The sequence below is a fragment of the Meriones unguiculatus genome, chromosome 20 (assembly GCF_030254825.1).
Source record: "Meriones unguiculatus strain TT.TT164.6M chromosome 20, Bangor_MerUng_6.1, whole genome shotgun sequence".
Lineage (NCBI taxonomy): Eukaryota > Metazoa > Chordata > Mammalia > Rodentia > Muridae > Meriones > Meriones unguiculatus.
In genome coordinates, this window is record NC_083367.1 from 3,587,501 (window position 1) to 3,612,038 (window position 24,538).

The window sequence follows — 24,538 nt, forward strand, 5'->3', positions numbered from 1 at the left end:
TGTCGCTCACTCAATTAGGAATACAGGAAAACTGAAAAGTGTTATCTCGCACTGTACGGCACAGAAACAAGTTTCCATTGAAAGAACAGAAACGCAAAGCACAACTTTGTAAACTAATTCACATATGTGTCGCCTGTTCAATTATTAAAACAGGAAAACTGAAAAGTGATATAACCCTAACCCTAACCCTAGCCCTAAGGACCTAACCCTAACCCTAACCCCTAACCCTAACCCTAACCCTAACCCTAACCCTAACCCCTAACCCTAACCCTAACCCCTAACCCTAACTCTAACCATAACCCTAACCCAAACCCTAACCCTAACGCTAACCCTATCCCTTACCCAGGCCTAACCTAACCCTAACCCTAACCCTAACCCTGACCCTAACCCTAACTTGTTCCTAACAGGAACAAGTTTCCAACGAAAGAACGTAAATGAAAAGCACTACTTTGTAAACTGAATCACATGTGTGTCACTCGCTCAATTAGGAATACTGCAAAACCGAAAAGTGTTATCTCGCACTGTAAGGCACAGAAACTAGTTTCCATCGAAAGAACAGAAAAGCAAAGCACAACTTTGTAAACTAAATCACATACGTTTCGCCCGTTCAATTATTACAACAGGAAAACTGAAAAGTGATATATATCACACTGTACAGCACAGAAACAAGTTTCCAAGAACAGAAACCAAAAGCACTACTTTGTAAACTAAATCACATGTGTGTCGCTCGCTCAATTAGGAATACAGGGAAACCGAAAAGTGTTATCTCATACTGTATGGCACAGAAACAAGTTTCCAAAGAAAGTACAGAAACGCAAAGCACAACTTTGTAAACTAAATGACATACGTGTCGCCTGTTTAATTATTATAAGAGGAAAACTGAAAAGTGATATAACACACTGTACAGCACAGGAACATGTTTCCATCGAAAGAACAGAAACGCAAAGCACAACTTTGTAAACTAATTCACATACTTGTCGCCTGTTCAATTATTATAACAGGAAAACTGAAAAGTGATATAACCCTAACACTAACCCTAACCCTAAGGCCCTAACCCTAACCCTAACCCTAACCCCTAACCCTAACCCTAACCCTAACCCTAACCCTAAGGCCCTAACCCTAACCCTAACCCTAACCCCTAACCCTAACCCTAACCTTAACCCTAACCCTAACCCTAACGCTAACCCTATCCCTTACCCAGCCCTAACCCTAACCCTAACCCTAACCCTAACCCTAACCCTAACTTGTTCCTAACAGGAACAAGTTTCCAACGAAAGAACGTAAATGAAAAGCATTACTTTGTAAACTGAATCACATGTGTGTCACTCGCTCAATTAGGAATACAGGAAAACCGAAAAGTGTTATATCGCACTGTACGGCACAGAAACTAGTTTCCATCGAAAGAACAGAAAAGCAAAGCACAACTTTGTAAACTAAATCACATACGTGTCGCCCGTACAATTATTACAACAGGAAAACTGAAAAGTGATATATCACACTGTACAGCACAGAAACAAGTTTCCAAGAAGAACAGAAACCAAAAGCACTACTTTGTAAACTAAATCACATGTGTGTCGCTCGCTCAATTAGGAATACAGGGAAACCGAAAAGTGTTATCTCACACTGTATGGCACAGAAACAAGTTTCCAAAGAAAGAACAGAAACGCAAAGCACAACTTTGTAAACAAAATGAAATACGTGTCGCCTGTGCAATTATTATAAGACGAAAACTGAAAAGTAATATAACACACTGTACAGCACAGGTACATGTTTCCATCGAAAGAACAGAAACGCAAAGCACAACTTTGTAAACTAATTCACATACGTGTCGCCTGTTCAATTATTATAATAGGAAAACTGAAAAGTGATATAACCCTAACACTAACCCTAACCCTAAGGCCCTAACCCTAACCCTAACCCTAACCCTAACGCTAACCCTGTCCCTTACCCAGCCCTAACCCTAACCCTAACCCTAACCCTAACCCTAACCCTAACCCTAACTTGTTCCTAACAGGAACAAGTTTCCAACGAAAGAACGTAAATGAAAAGCACTACTTTGTAAACTGAATCACGTGTGTCACTCGCTCAATTAGGAATACAGGAAAACCGAAAAGTGTTATATCGCACTGTACGGCACAGAAACTAGTTTCCATTGAAAGAACAGAAAAGCAAAGCACAACTTTGTAAACTAAATCACATACGTGTCGCCCGTTCAATTATTACAACAGGAAAACTGAAAAGTGATATATCACACTGTACAGCACAGAAACAAGTTTCCAAGAAGAACAGAAACCAAAAGCACTACTTTGTAAACTAAATCACATGTGTGTCGCTCGCTCAATTAGGAATACAGGGAAACCGAAAAGTGTTATCTCACACTGTATGGCACAGAAACAAGTTTCCAAAGAAAGAACAGAAACGGAAAGCACAACTTTGTAAACTAAATGACATACGTGTCGCCTGTTTAATTATTATAAGAGGAAAACTGAAAAGTGATATAACACACTGTACAGCACAGGAAAATGTTTCCATCGAAAGAACAGAAACGCAAAGCACAACTTTGTAAACTAATTCACATACGTGTCGCCTGTTCAATTATTATAACAGGAAAACTGAAAAGTGATATAACCCTAACACTAACCCTAACCCTAAGGCCCTAACCCTAACCCTAACCCTAACCCCTAACCCTAACCCTAACCCTAACCCTAATTTTAACCCTAACACTAACCATAACCCTAACGCTAACCCTATCCCTTACCCAGCCCTAACCTAACCCTAACCCTAACCCTAACTTGTTCCTAACAGGAACAAGTTTCCAACGACAGAACGTAAATGAAAAGCACTACTTTGTAAACTGAATCACATGTGTGTCACTCGCTCAATTAGGAATACAGGAAAACCGAAAAGTGTTATCTCGCACTGTAATGCACAGAAACTAGTTTCCATCGAAAGAACAGAAAAGCAAAGCACAACTTTGTAAACTAAATCACATACGTGTCACCCATTCAATTATTACAACAGGAAAACTGAAAAGTGATATATCACACTGTACAGCACAGAAACAATTTTCCAAGAAGAACAGAAACCCAAAACACTACTTTGTAAACTAAATCACATGTGTGTCGCTCGCTCAATTAGGAATACAGGGAAACCGAAAAGTGTTATCTCACACTGTATGGCACAGAAACAAGTTTCCAAAGAAAGAACAGAAACGCAAAGCACAACTTTGTAAACTAAATGAAATACGTGTCGCCTGTTCAATTATTATAAGAGGAAAACTGAAAAGTGATATAACACACTGTACAGCACAGGAACATGTTTCCATCAAAAGAACAGAAACGCAAAGCACAACTTTGTGAACTAATTCACATACGTGTTGCCTGTTCAATTATTATAAGAGGAAAACAGAAAAGTGATATAACACACTGTACAGCACAGGAACTTGTTTCCATCGAAAGAACAGAAACGTAAAGCACAACTTTGTAAACCAATTCACATACGTGTCGCCTGTTCAATTATTGTAACAAGAAAACTGAAAAGTGATATATCACATTGTACAGCACAGGAACAAGTTTCAAATGAAAGAACAAAAAAGAAAATCACTAATTTGTAAACTAAATCACATGTGTGTCGCTCGCTTCATTAGGAATACAGGAAAACTGAAAAGTAATATATCTCACTGTACAGCACAAGAACAAGTTTCCAACGAAAGAACAGAAAAGCAAAGCACTACTTTTAAACAGAATCACCTGTGTGTCGCTCGCTCAATTAGGAATACAGGAAAACTGAAAAGTGTTATCTCGCACTGTACGGCACAGAAACAAGTTTCCATTGAAAGAACAGAAACACAAAGCACAACTTTGTAAACTAATTCAAATATGTGTCGCCTGTTCAATTATTATAACAGGAAAACTGAAAAGTGATATAACCCTAACCCTAACACTAACCCTAACCCTAACCCTAACCCTAACCCTAATTTTAACCCTAACACTAACCCTAACCCTAACGCTAACCCTATCCCGTACCCAGCCCTAACCTAACCCTAACCCTAACCCTAACTTGTTCCTAACAGGAACAAGTTTCCAACGAAAGAACGTAAATGAAAAGCACTACTTTGTAAACTGAATCACGTGTGTCACTCGCTCAATTAGGAATACAGGAAAACCGAAAAGTGTTATATCGCACTGTACGGCACAGAAACTAGTTTCCATTGAAAGAACAGAAAAGCAAAGCACAACTTTGTAAACTAAATCACATACGTGTCGCCCGTTCAATTATTACAACAGGAAAACTGAAAAGTGATATATCACACTGTACAGCACAGAAACAAGTTTCCAAGAAGAACAGAAACCAAAAGCACTACTTTGTAAACTAAATCACATGTGTGTCGCTCGCTCAATTAGGAATACAGGGAAACCGAAAAGTGTTATCTCACACTGTATGGCACAGAAACAAGTTTCCAAAGAAAGAACAGAAACGGAAAGCACAACTTTGTAAACTAAATGACATACGTGTCGCCTGTTTAATTATTATAAGAGGAAAACTGAAAAGTGATATAACACACTGTACAGCACAGGAAAATGTTTCCATCGAAAGAACAGAAACGCAAAGCACAACTTTGTAAACTAATTCACATACGTGTCGCCTGTTCAATTATTATAACAGGAAAACTGAAAAGTGATATAACCCTAACACTAACCCTAACCCTAAGGCCCTAACCCTAACCCTAACCCTAACCCCTAACCCTAACCCTAACCCTAACCCTAATTTTAACCCTAACACTAACCCTAACCCTAACGCTAACCCTATCCCTTACCCAGCCCTAACCTAACCCTAACCCTAACCCTAACTTGTTCCTAACAGGAACAAGTTTCCAACGACAGAACGTAAATGAAAAGCACTACTTTGTAAACTGAATCACATGTGTGTCACTCGCTCAATTAGGAATACAGGAAAACCGAAAAGTGTTATCTCGCACTGTAATGCACAGAAACTAGTTTCCATCGAAAGAACAGAAAAGCAAAGCACAACTTTGTAAACTAAATCACATACGTGTCACCCATTCAATTATTACAACAGGAAAACTGAAAAGTGATATATCACACTGTACAGCACAGAAACAATTTTCCAAGAAGAACAGAAACCCAAAACACTACTTTGTAAACTAAATCACATGTGTGTCGCTTGCTCAATTAGGAATACAGGGAAACCGAAAAGTGTTATCTCACACTGTATGGCACAGAAACAAGTTTCCAAAGAAAGAACAGAAACGCAAAGCACAACTTTGTAAACTAAATGAAATACGTGTCGCCTGTTCAATTATTATAAGAGGAAAACTGAAAAGTGATATAACACACTGTACAGCACAGGAACATGTTTCCATCAAAAGAACAGAAACGCAAAGCACAACTTTGTAAACTAATTCACATACGTGTTGCCTGTTCAATTATTATAAGAGGAAAACAGAAAAGTGATATAACACACTGTACAGCACAGGAACTTGTTTCCATCGAAAGAACAGAAACGTAAAGCACAACTTTGTAAACCAATTCACATACGTGTCGCCTGTTCAATTATTGTAACAAGAAAACTGAAAAGTGATATATCACATTGTACAGCACAGGAACAAGTTTCAAATGAAAGAACAAAAAAGAAAATCACTAATTTGTAAACTAAATCACATGTGTGTCGCTCGCTTCATTAGGAATACAGGAAAACTGAAAAGTAATATATCTCACTGTACAGCACAAGAACAAGTTTCCAACGAAAGAACAGAAAAGCAAAGCACTACTTTTAAACAGAATCACCTGTGTGTAGCTCGCTCAATTAGGAATACAGGAAAACTGAAAAGTGTTATCTCGCACTGTACGGCACAGAAACAAGTTTCCATTGAAAGAACAGAAACACAAAGCACAACTTTGTAAACTAATTCAAATATGTGTCGCCTGTTCAATTATTATAACAGGAAAACTGAAAAGTGATATAACCCTAACCCTAACACTAACCCTAACCCTAACCCTAACCCTAACCCTAATTTTAACCCTAACACTAACCCTAACCCTAACGCTAACCCTATCCCGTACCCAGCCCTAACCTAACCCTAACCCTAACCCTAACTTGTTCCTAACAGGAACAAGTTTCCAACGAAAGAACGTAAATGAAAAGCACTACTTTGTAAACTGAATCACGTGTGTCACTCGCTCAATTAGGAATACAGGAAAACCGAAAAGTGTTATATCGCACTGTACGGCACAGAAACTAGTTTCCATTGAAAGAACAGAAAAGCAAAGCACAACTTTGTAAACTAAATCACATACGTGTCGCCCGTTCAATTATTACAACAGGAAAACTGAAAAGTGATATATCACACTGTACAGCACAGAAACAAGTTTCCAAGAAGAACAGAAACCAAAAGCACTACTTTGTAAACTAAATCACATGTGTGTCGCTCGCTCAATTAGGAATACAGGGAAACCGAAAAGTGTTATCTCACACTGTATGGCACAGAAACAAGTTTCCAAAGAAAGAACAGAAACGGAAAGCACAACTTTGTAAACTAAATGACATACGTGTCGCCTGTTTAATTATTATAAGAGGAAAACTGAAAAGTGATATAACACACTGTACAGCACAGGAAAATGTTTCCATCGAAAGAACAGAAACGCAAAGCACAACTTTGTAAACTAATTCACATACGTGTCGCCTGTTCAATTATTATAACAGGAAAACTGAAAAGTGATATAACCCTAACACTAACCCTAACCCTAAGGCCCTAACCCTAACCCTAACCCTAACCCCTAACCCTAACCCTAACCCTAACCCTAATTTTAACCCTAACACTAACCCTAACCCTAACGCTAACCCTATCCCTTACCCAGCCCTAACCTAACCCTAACCCTAACCCTAACTTGTTCCTAACAGGAACAAGTTTCCAACGACAGAACGTAAATGAAAAGCACTACTTTGTAAACTGAATCACATGTGTGTCACTCGCTCAATTAGGAATACAGGAAAACCGAAAAGTGTTATCTCGCACTGTAATGCACAGAAACTAGTTTCCATCGAAAGAACAGAAAAGCAAAGCACAACTTTGTAAACTAAATCACATACGTGTCACCCATTCAATTATTACAACAGGAAAACTGAAAAGTGATATATCACACTGTACAGCACAGAAACAATTTTCCAAGAAGAACAGAAACCCAAAACACTACTTTGTAAACTAAATCACATGTGTGTCGCTCGCTCAATTAGGAATACAGGGAAACCGAAAAGTGTTATCTCACACTGTATGGCACAGAAACAAGTTTCCAAAGAAAGAACAGAAACGCAAAGCACAACTTTGTAAACTAAATGAAATACGTGTCGCCTGTTCAATTATTATAAGAGGAAAACTGAAAAGTGATATAACACACTGTACAGCACAGGAACATGTTTCCATCAAAAGAACAGAAACGCAAAGCACAACTTTGTAAACTAATTCACATACGTGTTGCCTGTTCAATTATTATAAGAGGAAAACAGAAAAGTGATATAACACACTGTACAGCACAGGAACTTGTTTCCATCGAAAGAACAGAAACGTAAAGCACAACTTTGTAAACCAATTCACATACGTGTCGCCTGTTCAATTATTGTAACAAGAAAACTGAAAAGTGATATATCACATTGTACAGCACAGGAACAAGTTTCAAATGAAAGAACAAAAAAGAAAATCACTAATTTGTAAACTAAATCACATGTGTGTCGCTCGCTTCATTAGGAATACAGGAAAACTGAAAAGTAATATATCTCACTGTACAGCACAAGAACAAGTTTCCAACGAAAGAACAGAAAAGCAAAGCACTACTTTTAAACAGAATCACCTGTGTGTCGCTCGCTCAATTAGGAATACAGGAAAACTGAAAAGTGTTATCTCGCACTGTACGGCACAGAAACAAGTTTCCATTGAAAGAACAGAAACACAAAGCACAACTTTGTAAACTAATTCAAATATGTGTCGCCTGTTCAATTATTATAACAGGAAAACTGAAAAGTGATATAACCCTAACCCTAACACTAACCCTAACCCTAACCCTAACCCCTAACCCTAACCCTAAACCTAACCCTAACCCTAACCCTAACGCTAACCCTAACCCTAACCCTAACCCTAACCCTAACCCTAACTTGTTCCTAACAGGAACAAGTTTCCTAACAGGAACAAGTTTCCAACGAAAGAATGTAAATGAAAAGCACTACTTTGTAAACTGAATCACATGTGTGTCACTCGCTCAATTAGGAATACAGGAAATCCGAAAAGTGTTACCTCGCACTGTACGGCACAGAAACTAGTTTCCATCGAAAGAACAGAAAAGCAAAGCACAACTTTGTAAACTAAATCACATACGTGTCGCCCGTTCAATTATTACAACAGGAAAACTGAAAAGTGATATATCACACTGTACAGCACAGAAACAAGTTACCAAGAAGAACAGAAACCCAAAGCAATACTTTGTAAACTAAATCACAAGTGTGTCACTCGCTCAATTAGGAATACAGGGAAACCGGAAAGTGTTATCTCACACTGTATGGCACAGAAACAAGTTTCCAAAGAAAGAACAGAAACGCAAAGCACAACTTTGTAAACTAATTCACATACGTGTCGCCTGTTCAATTATTATAACAGGAAAACTGAAAAGTGATATATCACATTGTACAGCACAGGAACAAGTTTCAAATGAAAGAACAAAAAAGAAAATCACTAATTTGTAAACTAAATCACATGTGTGTCACTCGCTCCATTAGGAATACAGGAAACCTGAACAGTAATATATCTCACTGTACAGCACAAGAACAAGTTTCCAACGAAAGAACAGAAAAGCAAAGCACTACTTTTAAACAGAATCACCTGTGTGTCGCTCGCTCAATTAGGAATACAGGAAAACTGAAAAGTGTTATCTCTCACTGTATGGCACAGAAACAAGTTTCCATTGAAGGAACAGAAACGCAAAGCACAACTTTGTAAACTAATTCACATATGTGTTGCCTGTTCAATTATTATAACAGGAAAACTGAAAAGTGATATAATCCTAACCCTAACCCTAACCCTAAGGCCCTAACCCTAACCCTAACCCTAACCACTAAACCTAACCCTAACCCTAACCCTAACCCTAACGCTAACCCTATACCTTACCCAGCCCTAACCCTAACCCTAACCCTAACCCTAACCCTAACCCTAACCCTAACTTGTTCCTAACAGGAACAAGTTTCCAACGAAAGAACGTAAATGAAAAGCACTACTTTGTAAACTGAATCACATGTGTGTCACTCGCTCAATTAGGAATACAGGAATACCGAAAAGTGTTATATCGCACTTTACGGCACAGAAACTAGTTTCCATCGAAAGAACAGAAAAGCAAAGCAAAACTTTGTATACTAAATCACAAACATGTCGCCCGTTCAATTATTACAAAAGGAAAACTGAAAAGTGATATATCACACTGTAGAGCACAGAAACAAGTTTCCAAGAAGAACAGAAACGAAAAGCACTACTTTGTAAACTAAATCACATGTGTGTCGCTCGCTCAATTAGGAATACAGGGAAACCGAAAAGTGTTATCTCACACTGTATGGCACAGAAACAAGTTTCCAAAGAAAGAACAGAAACGGAAAGCACAACTTTGTAAACTAAATGACACACGTGTCGCCTGTTTAATTATTATAAGAGGAAAACTGAAAAGTGATATAACAAACTGTACAGCACAGGAACATGTTTCCATCGAAAGAACAGAAACGCAAAGCACAACTTTGTAAACTAATTCACATACGTGTCGCCTGTTCAATTATTATAACAGGAAAACTGAAAAGTGATATAACCCTAACACTAACCCTCACCCTAAGGCCCTAACCCTAACACTACCCCTAACAATAACCCTAACGCCTAACCCTAACCCTAACCCTAACCCTAACCCTAAACCTAACGCTAACCCTATCCCTTACCCAGCCCTAACCCTAACCCTAACCCTAACTCTAACCCTAACCCTAACCCTAACCCTAACCCTAACTTGTTCCTAACAAGAACAAGTTTCCAACGAAAGAACGTAAATGAAAAGCACTACTTTGTAAACTGAATCACATGTGTGTCACTCGCTCAATTAGGAATACAGGAAAACCGAAAAGTGTTATATCGCACTGTACGGCACAGAAACTAGTTTCCATCGAAAGAACAGAAAAGCAAAGTATAACTTTGTAAACGAAATCACATACGTTTCGCCCGTTCAATTATTACAACAGGAAAACTGAAAAGTGATATATCACACTGTACAGCACAGAAACAAGTTTCCAAGAAGAACAGAAACCAAAAGCACTACTTTGTAAACTAAATCACATGTGTGTCGCTCGCTCAATTAGGAATACAGGGAAACGGAAAAGTGTTATCTCACACTGTATGGCACAGAAACAATTTTCCAAAGAAAGAACAGAAAAGGAAAGCACAACTTTGTAAACTAAATGACATACGTGTCGCCTGTTTAATTATTATAAGAGGAAAACTGAAAAGTGATATAACACACTGTACAGCACAGAAACATGTTTCCATCGAAAGAACAGAAACGCAAAGCACAACTTTGTAAACTAATTCACATACGTGTCGCCTGTTCAATTATTATAAAAGGAAAACTGAAAAGTGATATAACCCTAACACTAACCCTAACCCTAAGGCCCTAACCCTAACCCTAACCCTAACCCCTAACCCTAACCCTAACCCTAACCCTAACCCTAACCCTAACCCCTAACCCTAACCCTAACTCTAAACCTAACGCTAACCCTATCCCTTACCCAACCCTAACCTAACCCTAACCCTAACGCTAACTCTAACCCTAACCCTAACCCTAACCCTAACCCTAACTTGTTCCTAACAGGAACAAGTTTCCAACGACAGAACGTAAATGAAAAGCACTACTTTGTAAACTGAATTACATGTGTGTCACTCGCTCAATTAGGAATACAGGAAAACCGAAAAGTGTTATCTCGCACTGTAATGCACAGAAACTAGTTTCTATCGAAAGAACAGAAAAGCAAAGCACAACTTTGTAAACTAAATCACATACGTGTCGCCCATTCAATTATTACAACAGGAAAACTGAAAAGTGATATATCACACTGTACAGCACAGAAACAATTTTCCAAGAAGAACAGAAACCCAAAACACTACTTTGTAAACTAAATCACATGTGTGTCGCTCGCTCAATTAGGAATACAGGGAAACCGAAAAGTGTTATCTCACACTGTATGGCACAGAATCAAGTTTCCAAAGAAAGAACAGAAACGCAAAGCACAACTTTGTAAACTAAATGAAATACGTGTCGCCTGTTCAATTATTATAAGAGGAAAACTGAAAAGTGATATAACACACTGTACAGCCCAGGAACATGTTTCCATCGAAAGAACAGAAACGTAAAGCACAACTTTGTAAACTAATTCACATACGTGTCGCCTGTTCAATTATTGTAACAGGAAAACTGAAAAGTGATATATCACATTGTACAGCACAGGAACAAGTTTCAAATGAAAGAACAAAAAAGAAAATCACTAATTTGTAAACTAAATCACATGTGTGTCGCTCGCTTCATTAGGAATACAGGAAAACTGAAAAGTAATATATCTCACTGTACAGCACAAGAACAAGTTTCCAAAGAAAGAACAGAAAAGCAAAGCACTACTTTTAAACAGAATCACCTGTGTGTCGCTCACTCAATTAGGAATACAGGAAAACTGAAAAGTGTTATCTCGCACTGTACGGCACAGAAACAAGTTTCCATTGAAAGAACAGAAACGCAAAGCACAACTTTGTAAACTAATTCACATATGTGTCGCCTGTTCAATTATTATAACAGGAAAACTGAAAAGTGATATGACCCTAACCCTAACCCTAACCCTAAGGCCCTAACCCTAACCCTAACCTCTAACCCTAACCCTAATCCTGACCCTAACCCTAACCCTAACCCCTAACCCTAACTCTAACCATAACCCTAACCCTAACCCTAACCCTAACGCTAACCCTATCCCTTACCCAGCCCTAACCTAACCCTAACCCTAACCCTAACTTGTTCCTTACAGGAACAAGTTTCCGACGAAAGAACGTAAATGAAAAGCACTACTTTGTAAACTGAATTACATGTGTGTCACTCGCTCAATTAGGAATACAGGAAAACCGAAAAGTGTTATCTCGCACTGTAATGCACAGAAACTAGTTTCCATCGAAAGAACAGAAAAGCAAAGCACAACTTTGTAAACTAAATCACATACGTGTCGCCCATTCAATTATTACAACAGGAAAACTGAAAAGTGATATATCACACTGGACAGCACAGAAACAATTTTCCAAGAAGATCAGAAACCCAAAACACTACTTTGTAAACTAAATCACATGGGTGTCGCTCGCTCAATTAGGAATACAGGGAAAGCGAAAAGTGTTATCTCACACTGTATGGCACAGAAACAAGTTTCCAAAGAAAGAACAGAAACGGAAAGCACAACTTTGTAAACTAAATGACATACGTGTCGCCTGTTCAATTATTATAAGAGGAAAATGAAAAGTGATATAACACACTGTACAGCACAGGAACATGTTTTCATCAAAAGAACAGAAACGCAAAGCACAACTTTGTAAACTAATTCACATACGTGTCGCCTGTTCAATTATTGTAACAGGAAAACTGAAAAGTGATATATCACATTGTACAGCACAGGAACAAGTTTCAAATGAAAGAACAAAAAAGAAAATCACTAATTTGTAAACTAAATCACATGTGTGTCGCTCGCTTCATTAGGAATACAGGAAAACTGAAAAGTAATATAGCTCACTGTACAGCACAAGAACAAGTTTCCAAAGAAAGAACAGAAAAGCAAAGCACTACTTTTAAACAGAATCACCTGTGTGTCGCTCACTCAATTAGGAATACAGGAAAACTGAAAAGTGTTATCTCGCACTGTACGGCACAGAAACAAGTTTCCATTGAAAGAACAGAAACGCAAAGCACAACTTTGTAAACTAATTCACATATGTGTCGCCTGTTCAATTATTATAACAGGAAAACTGAAAAGTGATATAACCCTAACCCTAACCCTAACCCTAAGGCCCTAACCCTAACCCTAACCCCTAACCCTAACCCTAACCCTAACCCTAACCCTAACCCCTAACCCTAACTCTAACCATAACCCTAACCCTAACCCTAACCCTAACCCTAACGCTAACCCTATCCCTTACCCAGCCCTAACCTAACCCTAACCCTAACCCTAACCCTAACTTGTTCCTTACAGGAACAAGTTTCCAAGGAAAGAACGTAAATGAAAAGCACTACTTTGTAAACTGAATCACATGTGTGTCACTCGCTCAATTAGGAATACAGGAAAACCGAAAAGTGTTATATCGCACTGTAATGCACAGAAACTAGTTTCCATCGAAAGAACAGAAAAGCAAAGCACAACTTTGTAAACTAAATCACATACGTGTCGCCCATTCAATTATTACAACAGGAAAACTGAAAAGTGATATATCACACTGTACAGCACAGAAACAATTTTCCAAGAAGAACAGAAACCCAAAACACTACTTTGTAAACTAAATCACATATGTGTCGCTCGCTCAATTAGGAATACAGGGAAACCGGAAAGTGTTATCTCACACTGTATGGCACAGAAACAAGTTTCCAAAGAAAGTATAGAAACGAAAAGCACAACTTTGTAAACTAAATGACATACGTGTCGCCTGTTTAATTATTATAAGAGGAAAACTGAAAAGTGATATAACACATTGTACAGCACAGGAACATGTTTCCATCGAAAGAACAGAAACGCAAAGCACAACGTTGTAAACTAATTCACATACGTGTCGCCTGTTCAATTAATATAACAGGAAAACTGAAAAGTGATATAACCCTAACACTAACCCTAACCCTAAGGCCCTAACCCTAACACTAACCCTAACCCCTAACCCTAACCCTAACCCTAACCCTAACCCTAAACCTAACCCCTAACCCTAACCCAAACCCTAACCCTAACGCTAACCCTATCCCTTACCCAGCACTAACCTAACCCTAACCCTAACCCTAACCCTAACCCTAAACCTAAACCTAACTTGTTCCTAACAGGAACAAGTTTCCTAACAGGAACAAGATTCCAACGAAAGAATGTAAATGAAAAGCACTACTTTGTAAACTGAATCACATGTGTGTCACTCGCTCAATTATGAATACAGGAAAACCGAAAAGTGTTATCTCGCACTGTAATGCACAGAAACTAGTTTCCATCGAAAGAACAGAAAAGCAAAGCACAACTTTGTAAACTAAATCACATACGTGTCGCCCATTCAATTATTACAACAGGAAAACTGAAAAGTGATATATCACACTGGACAGCACAGAAACAATTTTCCAAGAAGATCAGAAACCCAAAACACTACTTTGTAAACTAAATCACATGGGTTTCGCTCGCTCAATTAGGAATACAGGGAAACCGAAATGTGTTATCTCACACTGTATGGCACAGAAACAAGTTTCCAAAGAAAGAACAGAAACGCAAAGCACAACTTTGTAAACTAAATGACATACGTGTCGCCTGTTCAATTATTATAAGAGGAAAACTGAAAAGTGATATAACACACTGTACAGCACAGGAACATGTTTTCATCAAAAGAACAGAAACGCAAAGCACAACTTTGTAAACTAATTCACATACGTGTCGCCTGTTCAATTATTATAAGAGGAAAACTGAAAAGTGATATATCACATTGTACAGCACAGGAACAAGTTTCAAATGAAAGAAAAAAAGAAAATCACTAATTTGTAAACTAAATCACATGTGTGTCGCTCGCTCCATTAGGAATACAGGAAAACTGAACAGTAATATATCTCACTGTACAGCACAAGAACAAGTTTCCAACGAAAGAACACAAAAGCAAAGCACTACTTTTAAACAGAATCACCTGTGTGTCGCTCACTCAATTAGGAATACAGGAAAACTGAAAAGTGTTATCTCGCACTGTACGGCACAGAAACAAGTTTCCATTGAAAGAACAGAAACGCAAAGCAAAACTTTGTAAACTAATTCACATATGTGTCGCCTGTTCAATTATTATAACAGGAAAACTGAAAAGTGATATAACCCTAACCCTAACCCTAACCCTAAGGCCCTAACCCTAACCCTAACCATAACCCTAACCCCTAACCCCTAACCCTAACCCTAACCCTAACCCTAACCCTAACCCTAACCCTAACGCTAACCCTATCCCTTACCCAGCCCTAACCATAACCCTAACCCTAACCCTAACCCTAACCCTAACGCTATCCCTAACCCTAACCCTAACCCTAACCCTAACCCTAACCCTAACCCTAACTTGTTCCTAACAGGAACAAGTTTCCTAACAGGAACAAGTTTCCAACGAAAGAATGTAAATAAAAAGCACTACTTTGTAAACTGAATCACATGTGTGTCACTCGCTCAATTAGGAATACAGGAAAACCGAAAAGTGTTATATCGCACTGTATGGCACAGAAACTAGTTTCCATCGAAAGAACAGAAAAGCAAAGCACAACTTTGTAAACTAAATCACATACGTTTCGCCCGTTCAATTATTACAACAGGAAAACTGAAAAGTGATGTATCACACTGTACAGCACAGAAACAAGTTTCCAAGAAGAACAGAAACCAAAAGCACTACTTTGTAAACTAAATCACAAGTGTGTCGCTCACTCAATTAGTAATACAGGGAAACCGGAAAGTGTTATCTCACACTGTATGGCACAGAAACAAGATTCCAAAGAAAGAACAGAAACGCAAAGCACAACTTTGTAAACTAAATGAAATATGTGTCGCCTGTTCAATTATTATAAGAGGAAAACTGAAAAGTGATATAACACACTGTACAGCACAGGAACATGTTTCCATCAAAAGAACAGAAACGCAAAGCACAACTTTGTAAACTAATTCACATACGTGTCGCCTGTTCAATTATTATAAGAGGAAAACTGAAAAGTGATATAACACACTGTACAGCACAGGAACATGTTTCCATCGAAAGAACAGAAACGTAAAGCACAACTTTGTAAACAAATTCACATACGTGTCGCCTGTTCAATTATTGTAACAGGAAAACTGAAAAGTGATATATCACATTGTACAGCACAGGAACAAGTTTCAAATGAAAGAACAAAAAAGAAAATCACTAATTTGTAAACTAAATCACATGTGTGTCGCTCGCTTCATTAGGAATACAGGAAAACTGAAAAGTAATATATCTCACTGTACAGCACAAGAACAAGTTTCCAAAGAAAGAACAGAAAAGCAAAGCACTACTTTTAAACAGAATCACCTGTGTGTCACTCACTCAATTAGGAATACAGGAAAACTGAAAAGTGTTATCTCGCACTGTATGGCACAGAAACAAGTTTCCAAAGAAAGAACAGAAACGGAAAGCACAACTTTGTAAACTAAATGACATACGTGTCGCCTGTTTAATTATTATAAGAGGAAAACTGAAAAGTGATATAACACACTGTACAGCACAGGAACATGTTTCCATCGAAAGAACAGAAACGCAAAGCACAACTTTGTAAACTAATTCACATACGTGTCGCCTGTTCAATTATTATAATAGGAAAACTGAAAAGTGATATAACCCTAACCCTAACCCTAACCCTAAGGCTCTAACCCTAACCCTAACACTAACCCCAAACCCTAACCCTAACCCTAACCCCTAACCCTAACCCTAACCCTAACCCTAACGCTAACCCTATCCCTTACCCAGCCCTAACCTAACCCGAACCCTAACCCTAACCCTAACCCTAACCCTAACCCTAACTTGTTCCTAACAGGAACAAGTTTCCAACGACAGAACGTAAATGAAAAGCACTACTTTGTAAACTGAATCACATGTGTGTCACTCGCTCAATTAGGAATACAGGAAAACCGAAAAGTGTTATCTCGCACTGTAATGCACAGAAAATAGTTTCCATCGAAAGAACAGAAAAGCAAAGCACAACTTTGTAAACTAAATGACATACGTGTCGCCTGTTTAATTATTATAAGCGGAAAACTGAAAAGTGATATAACACACTGTACAGCACAGGGACATGTTTCCATCGAAAGAAAAGAAACGCAAAGCACAACTTTGTAAACTAATTCACATACGTGTCGCCTGTTCAATTATTATAACAGGAAAACTGAAAAGTGATATAACCCTAACACTAACCCTAACCCTAAGGCCCTAACCCTAACACTAACCCTAACCCCTAACCCAAACCCTAACCCTAACCCTAACCCTAACCCTAACCCCTAACCCTAACCCTAACCCTAACCCTAACCCTAACCCTAACCCTAACGCTAAACCTATCCCTTACCCAGCCCTAACCTAACCATAACCCTAACCCTAACCCTAATCCTAACCCTAACCCTAACCCTAACGCTAACCCTATCCTTTACCCCGCCCTAACCTAACCCTAACCCTAACCCTAACTTGTTCCTAACAGGAATAAGTTTCCTAACAGGAACAAGTTTCCAAAGAAAGAATGTAAATGAAAAGCACTACTTTTAAACAGAATCACCTGTGTGTCGCTCACTCAATTAGGAATACAGGAAAACTGAAAAGTGTTATCTCGCACTGTATGGCACAGAAACAAGTTTCCATTGAAAGAACAGAAACGCAAAGCACAACTTTGTAAACTAATTCACATATGTGTTGCCTGTTCAATTATTATAACAGGAAAACTGAAAAGTGATATAACACTAACCCTAACCCTAACCCTAAGGCCCTAACCCTAACCCTAACCCTAACCCCTAACCCTAACCCTAACCCTAACCCTAACCCTAACCCTAACCCTAACCCCTAACCCTAACCTTAACCCTAACCCTAACCCTAACCCTAACCCTAACGCTAACCCTATCCCTTACCCATCCCTAACCTAACCCTAACCCTAACCCTAACCCTAACTTGTTCCTAACAGGAACAAGTTTCCAACGAAAGAACGTAAATGAAAAGCACTACTTTGTAAACTGAATCACATGTGTGTCACTCGCTCAATTAGGAATACAGGAAAACCGAAAAGTGTTATCTCGCACTGTAATGCACAGAAACTAGTTTCCATCGAAAGAACAGAAAAGCAAAGCACAACTTTGTAAACTAAATCACATACGTATCGCCCGTTCAATTATTACAACAGGAAAACTGAAAAATGATATATATCACACTGTACAGCACAGAAACAAGTTTCCAAGAAGAACAGAAACCAAAAGCACTACTTTGTAAACTAAATCACATGTGTGTCGCTCGCTCAATTAGGAATACAGGGAAACCGAAAAGTGTTATCTCACACTGTATGGCACAGAAAAAAGTTTCCAAAGAAAGTACAGAAACGAAAAGCACAACTTTGTAAACTAAATGACATACGTGTCGCCTGTTTAATTGTTATAAGAGGAAAAAGTTTCCAAGAAGAACAGAAAACAAAAGCACTACTTTGTAAACTAAATCACATGTGTGTCGCTCGCTCAATTAGGAATACAGGGAAACCGAAAAGTGTTATCTCGCACTGTACGGCACAGAAACAAGTTTCCATTGAAAGAACAGAAACGCAAAGCACAACTTTGTAAACTAATTCACATATGTGTCGCCTGTTCAATTATTATAACAGGAAAACTGAAAAGTGATATAACCCTAACCCTAACCCTAACCCTAGGCCCTAACCCTAACCCTAACCCCTAACCCTAACCCTAACCCTAACCCTAACCCTAACCCCTAACCCTAACTCTAACCATAACCCTAACCCTAACCCTAACCCTAACGCTAACCCTATCCCTTACCCAGCCCTAACCTAACCCTAACCCTAACCCTAACCCTAACTTGTTCCTTACAGGAACAAGTTTCCAAGGAAAGAACGTAAATGAAAAGCACTACTTTGTAAACTGAATCACATGTGTGTCACTCGCTCAATTAGGAATACAGGAAAACCGAAAAGTGTTATCTCGCACTGTAATGCACAGAAACTAGTTTCCATCGAAAGAACAGAAAAGCAAAGCACAACTTTGTAAACTAAATCACATACGTGTCGCCCATTCAATTATTACAACAGGAAAACTGAAAAGTGATATATCACACTGTACAGCACAGAAACAATTTTCCAAGAAGAACAGAAACCCAAAACACTACTTTGTAAACTAAATCACATATGTGTCGCTCGCTCAATTAGGAATACAGGGAAACCGGAAAGTGTTATCTCACACTGTATGGCACAGAAACAAGTTTCCAAAGAAAGTATAGAAACGAAAAGCACAACTTTGTAAACTAAATGACATACGTGTCGCCTGTTTAATTATTATAAGAGGAAAACTGAAAAGTGATATAACACATTGTACAGCACAGGAACATGTTTCCATCGAAAGAACAGAAACGCAAAGCACAACGTTGTAAACTAATTCACATACGTGTCGCCTGTTCAATTAATATAACAGGAAAACTGAAAAGTGATATAACCCTAACACTAACCCTAACCCTAAGGCCCTAACCCTAACACTAACCCTAACCCCTAACCCTAACCCTAACCCTAACCCTAACCCTAAACCTAACCCCTAACCCTAACCCAAACCCTAACCCTAACGCTAACCCTATCCCTTACCCAGCACTAACCTAACCCTAACCCTAACCCTAACCCTAAACCTAAACCTAACTTGTTCCTAACAGGAACAAGTTTCCTAACAGGAACAAGATTCCAACGAAAGAATGTAAATGAAAAGCACTACTTTGTAAACTGAATCACATGTGTGTCACTCGCTCAATTATGAATACAGGAAAACCGAAAAGTGTTATCTCGCACTGTAATGCACAGAAACTAGTTTCCATCGAAAGAACAGAAAAGCAAAGCACAACTTTGTAAACTAAATCACATACGTGTCGCCCATTCAATTATTACAACAGGAAAACTGAAAAGTGATATATCACACTGGACAGCACAGAAACAATTTTCCAAGAAGATCAGAAACCCAAAACACTACTTTGTAAACTAAATCACATGGGTTTCGCTCGCTCAATTAGGAATACAGGGAAACCGAAATGTGTTATCTCACACTGTATGGCACAGAAACAAGTTTCCAAAGAAAGAACAGAAACGCAAAGCACAACTTTGTAAACTAAATGACATACGTGTCGCCTGTTCAATTATTATAAGAGGAAAACTGAAAAGTGATATAACACACTGTACAGCACAGGAACATGTTTTCATCAAAAGAACAGAAACGCAAAGCACAACTTTGTAAACTAATTCACATACGTGTCGCCTGTTCAATTATTATAAGAGGAAAACTGAAAAGTGATATATCACATTGTACAGCACAGGAACAAGTTTCAAATGAAAGAAAAAAAGAAAATCACTAATTTGTAAACTAAATCACATGTGTGTCGCTCGCTCCATTAGGAATACAGGAAAACTGAACAGTAATATATCTCACTGTACAGCACAAGAACAAGTTTCCAACGAAAGAACACAAAAGCAAAGCACTACTTTTAAACAGAATCACCTGTGTGTCGCTCACTCAATTAGGAATACAGGAAAACTGAAAAGTGTTATCTCGCACTGTACGGCACAGAAACAAGTTTCCATTGAAAGAACAGAAACGCAAAGCAAAACTTTGTAAACTAATTCACATATGTGTCGCCTGTTCAATTATTATAACAGGAAAACTGAAAAGTGATATAACCCTAACCCTAACCCTAACCCTAAGGCCCTAACCCTAACCCTAACCATAACCCTAACCCCTAACCCCTAACCCTAACCCTAACCCTAACCCTAACCCTAACCCTAACGCTAACCCTATCCCTTACCCAGCCCTAACCATAACCCTAACCCTAACCCTAACCCTAACCCTAACCCTAATGCTATCCCTAACCCTAACCCTAACCCTAACCCTAACCCTAACTTGTTCCTAACAGGAACAAGTTTCCTAACAGGAACAAGTTTCCAACGAAAGAATGTAAATAAAAAGCACTACTTTGTAAACTGAATCACATGTGTGTCACTCGCTCAATTAGGAATACAGGAAAACCGAAAAGTGTTATATCGCACTGTATGGCACAGAAACTAGTTTCCATCGAAAGAACAGAAAAGCAAAGCACAACTTTGTAAACTAAATCACATACGTTTCGCCCGTTCAATTATTACAACAGGAAAACTGAAAAGTGATGTATCACACTGTACAGCACAGAAACAAGTTTCCAAGAAGAACAGAAACCAAAAGCACTACTTTGTAAACTAAATCACAAGTGTGTCGCTCACTCAATTAGTAATACAGGGAAACCGGAAAGTGTTATCTCACACTGTATGGCACAGAAACAAGATTCCAAAGAAAGAACAGAAACGCAAAGCACAACTTTGTAAACTAAATGAAATATGTGTCGCCTGTTCAATTATTATAAGAGGTAAACTGAAAAGTGATATAACACACTGTACAGCACAGGAACATGTTTCCATCAAAAGAACAGAAACGCAAAGCACAACTTTGTAAACTAATTCACATACGTGTCGCCTGTTCAATTATTATAAGAGGAAAACTGAAAAGTGATATAACACACTGTACAGCACAGGAACATGTTTCCATCGAAAGAACAGAAACGTAAAGCACAACTTTGTAAACAAATTCACATACGTGTCGCCTGTTCAATTATTGTAACAGGAAAACTGAAAAGTGATATATCACATTGTACAGCACAGGAACAAGTTTCAAATGAAAGAACAAAAAAGAAAATCACTAATTTGTAAACTAAATCACATGTGTGTCGCTCGCTTCATTAGGAATACAGGAAAACTGAAAAGTAATATATCTCACTGTACAGCACAAGAACAAGTTTCCAAAGAAAGAACAGAAAAGCAAAGCACTACTTTTAAACAGAATCACCTGTGTGTCACTCACTCAATTAGGAATACAGGAAAACTGAAAAGTGTTATCTCGCACTGTATGGCACAGAAACAAGTTTCCAAAGAAAGAACAGAAACGGAAAGCACAACTTTGTAAACTAAATGACATACGTGTCGCCTGTTTAATTATTATAAGAGGAAAACTGAAAAGTGATATAACACACTGTACAGCACAGGAACATGTTTCCATCGAAAGAACAGAAACGCAAAGCACAACTTTGTAAACTAATTCACATACGTGTCGCCTGTTCAATTATTATAATAGGAAAACTGAAAAGTGATATAACCCTAACCCTAACCCTAACCCTAAGGCTCTTACCCTAACCCTAACACTAACCCCAAACCCTAACCCTAACCCTAACCCCTAACCCTAACCCTAACCCTAACCCTAACGCTAACCCTATCCCTTACCCAGCCCTAACCTAACCCGAACCCTAACCCTAACCCTAACCCTAACCCTAACCCTAACCCTAACTTGTTCCTAACAGGAACAAGTTTCCAACGACAGAACGTAAATGAAAAGCACTACTTTGTAAACTGAATCACATGTGTGTCACTCGCTCAATTAGGAATACAGGAAAACCGAAAAGTGTTATCTCGCACTGTAATGCACAGAAAATAGTTTCCATCGAAAGAACAGAAAAGCAAAGCACAACTTTGTAAACTAAATGACATACGTGTCGCCTGTTTAATTATTATAAGCGGAAAACTGAAAAGTGATATAACACACTGTACAGCACAGGGACATGTTTCCATCGAAAGAAAAGAAACGCAAAGCACAACTTTGTAAACTAATTCACATACGTGTCGCCTGTTCAATTATTATAACAGGAAAACTGAAAAGTGATATAACCCTAACACTAACCCTAACCCTAAGGCCCTAACCCTAACACTAACCCTAACCCCTAACCCAAACCCTAACCCTAACCCTAACCCTAACCCTAACCCCTAACCCTAACCCTAACCCTAACCCTAACGCTAAACCTATCCCTTACCCAGCCCTAACCTAACCATAACCCTAACCCTAACCCTAATCCTAACCCTAACCCTAACCCTAACGCTAACCCTATCCTTTACCCCGCCCTAACCTAACCCTAACCCTAACCCTAACTTGTTCCTAACAGGAATAAGTTTCCTAACAGGAACAAGTTTCCAAAGAAAGAATGTAAATGAAAAGCACTACTTTTAAACAGAATCACCTGTGTGTCGCTCACTCAATTAGGAATACAGGAAAACTGAAAAGTGTTATCTCGCACTGTATGGCACAGAAACAAGTTTCCATTGAAAGAACAGAAACGCAAAGCACAACTTTGTAAACTAATTCACATATGTGTTGCCTGTTCAATTATTATAACAGGAAAACTGAAAAGTGATATAACCCTAACCCTAACCCTAACCCTAAGGCCCTAACCCTAACCCTAACCCTAACCCCTAACCCTAACCCTAACCCTAACCCTAACCCTAACCCTAACCCCTAACCCTAACCTTAACCCTAACCCTAACCCTAACCCTAACCCTAACGCTAACCCTATCCCTTACCCAGCCCTAACCTAACCCTAACCCTAACCCTAACCCTAACTTGTTCCTAACAGGAACAAGTTTCCAACGAAAGAACGTAAATGAAAAGCACTACTTTGTAAACTGAATCACATGTGTGTCACTCGCTCAATTATGAATACAGGAAAACCGAAAAGTGTTATCTCGCACTGTAATGCACAGAAACTAGTTTCCATCGAAAGAACAGAAAAGCAAAGCACAACTTTGTAAACTAAATCACATACGTGTCGCCCGTTCAATTATTACAACAGGAAAACTGAAAAGTGATATATATCACACTGTACAGCACAGAAACAAGTTTCCAAGAAGAACAGAAACCAAAAGCACTACTTTGTAAACTAAATCACATGTGTGTCGCTCGCTCAATTAGGAATACAGGGAAACCGAAAAGTGTTATCTCACACTGTATGGCACAGAAAAAAGTTTCCAAAGAAAGTACAGAAACGAAAAGCACAACTTTGTAAACTAAATGACATACGTGTCGCCTGTTTAATTGTTATAAGAGGAAAACTGGAAAGTGATATAACACACTGTACAGCACAGGAACATGTTTCCATCGAAAGAACAGAAACGCAAAGCACAACTTTGTAAACTAATTCACATACGTGTCGCCTGTTCAATTATTATAACATGAAAACTGAAAAGTGATATAACCCTAACCCTAACCCTAACCCTAAGACCCTAACTCTAACCTTAACCCTAACCCCTAACCCTAACCCTAACCCTAACCCTAACCCTAACCCTAACCCCTAACCCTAACCTTAACCCTAACCCTAACCCTAACCCTAACACTAACTTGTTCCTAACAGGAACAAGTTTCCAACGAAAGAACGTAAATGAAAAGCACTACTTTGTAAACTGAATCACATGTGTGTCACTCGCTCAATTAGGAATACAGGAAAACCAAAAAGTGTTATCTCGCACTGTAATGCACAGAAACTAGTTTCCATCGAAAGAACAGAAAAGCAAAGCACAACTTTGTAAACTAAATCACATACGTGTCGCCCGTTCAATTATTACAACAGGAAAACTGAAAAGTGTTATAT